This window comes from Nycticebus coucang, chromosome 6 (genome assembly GCF_027406575.1).
Source record: "Nycticebus coucang isolate mNycCou1 chromosome 6, mNycCou1.pri, whole genome shotgun sequence".
NCBI lineage: Eukaryota > Metazoa > Chordata > Mammalia > Primates > Lorisidae > Nycticebus > Nycticebus coucang.
In genome coordinates, this window is record NC_069785.1 from 87,457,447 (window position 1) to 87,459,656 (window position 2,210).

The 2,210-nt window shown below is 38.8% G+C and overlaps 1 pseudogene; it reads left to right on the plus strand.

The window, feature by feature from the left end:
• Positions 1-204: 204 nt before the first annotated feature.
• Positions 205-1,922, plus strand: LOC128588466 (E3 ubiquitin-protein ligase RNF168-like; annotated as a pseudogene).
• The last annotated feature ends 288 nt before the right edge of the window (positions 1,923-2,210 follow it).

Below are 2,210 nucleotides of genomic sequence, written 5' to 3' on the forward strand. Positions count from 1 at the left end.
TGTCCTAAAAATGGACAAAACACACCACCTTCCAGGATATTACTGTTTGCATGACCCTACGGGCGTCTTGTTTCATGACGTGTTTGATGCTCCTGTTCTCATAATATTTAAACGCAAAACTCTTGATTTGCTTTCGTGTAGTTGGCCGAAAATTCTTTTTAAAAAAAACTGTTTATGTTAAATAAGGCTCATTAGCATATTAAAATGGCCGTGCCCAAGGACTTCATCCCTTCCCTGTTGGATTGCCAGTGCCAAATCTGTATGGAAATTCTGATCGAGCCTGTAACCCTGCCTTGTAATCACACACTCTGTAGTCCGTGTTTCCAATCCACCGTCGAAAAAGCAAATTTATCTTGTCCCTTTTGTCGCCGCCAGGTATCCTCGTGGACTCGGTACCATACCCGAAAAAATTCTCTTATCAATATGGAACTGTGGAAGATAATTCAAAAACACTACCCAAAGGAATGCAAGCTTAGAGTTTCTGGGCAAGAATCGGAGGAAATCGAAACAGTTGATGACTATCAGCCAGTTCATCTGTTAAGTAAACCTGGGGAATTAAGAAGAGAATATGAAGAGGAGGTAAGCAAGATGGAGGCAGAGCGACGAGCCAGTGAAGAAAAAGAAAATAAAGCCAGTGAAGAACATATACAGAGATTATTGGCAGAGGAAGAAGAAGAGGAAAAAAGACAGTCTGAAAAAAGGCAAAGGGAGATGGAAGAACAACTGAAAAGGGATGATGAGCTGGCAAGAAAGCTAAGCATTAATATTAACAATTTTCATGAGGGAAGTATCTTGGCTTCTTCCTTGAATTCCAGAAAATCTGATCCAGTCACAGTCAAGTCTGAAAATAAAAGTAAGAATAAACAAAGAAACGCTGGAGGTATTCAGAAGTATTTGTCACCTAAATCTCAATTTGGGTCAGCATCACAGTCTAAAGTTGTACAAGAAATCAGGAAAAACTCCATATCTAAGGAAATTGACAGTAGTGGTGAGAAAAGTCCAACATGGCAAGACACAGAAGTTGAAGAAGATACGCCAACACTTTCTCCACAAATAGGCCTTGAAAATCAAGAACAAAGTGCAAAGTCTTCAATGGAATCACCTATGCCATGCTTGTGTGCCTATAGTTCAGAGTGGTGCCTTGAAGGAAAAGTGGAAACAAGACCAAACAATCAGGATAAAGAGTTCTGTGTCTTAAATCATGAGGAACCGCAAACCAAAATTCTCTACTCAAAAGAAGCTGCAGGTAAGCCTGGTGGCAAAACAGAGAGTGGGTGTGCTGTATCAGGTATGACACAGGTAATTGGAAACAACACAGTCAAGACAGAAAATGAAGAGTCTCATCTGATCAGTATGAATATTTCCAAAAGAAAAAATGAGGAATCTTTGTTTAAAGCAGCTAAGGATCCATGCTTTTCTGGAAAAAGAAGAAAAATGTTCCCCAGAGGTTCCTCTGACCAAGAGGAAACAGAAATAAATTTCACCCCAAAACTGATAAATTGGGAGCATCTGCTTTTTGAAAGACATAAACAAGAAGAACAAGACAGGTTATTAGCATTACAGCTTCAAAAAGAAGCAGATAAAGGCCAATGAGGCCAAACCGGCAGAAAGGATCCTCTGATGAATATCCATTATGGTCTACACCCTCACCTTCAGACAAATTGCTAAACGGACAGAGGAAGAATTCCAAAGATAGGAGCTTCAAAAAACAAAGTGACACAGAGCATTCAAAACCACGGAGAGGCTCAAAAGATGAAAACTGGCAGCCTTCTTTTAAGATCCAGTTGAGGCATTCCATTAATGGGAGAAAGAGGCCAAGTTCTACTAGAAATAATAGTAAGATACCTAAAAGTGCTCATTCCCTACAGTCTCGTAATTCACAGAAAAGTATTTTTCAAATGTTTCAGAAATATTCAAAATAATGCATGAGTAAAGGGAGTGTTTTGTGATCTAGTAAGGCCAGATTGTAAAGCTCTCATTCCTATCATAGAATATTTATAAATTTGTCATTAATTCTGCTTTGTAGTCACACTCATATCTTTAATTAAAGGACTATGATTATCCGGGAAGAATACATAGTGTGTTTTTGTGGAGCTCAGGGATGAGCAAGTGTCTCTCTATCATTCCATTGTTAATAACTGTGATCACTAAGTTTTGCAGTCTTTATGGATGTGAAAATGCCTTGGCCAACTCCAAGAAATTTTCAAGTG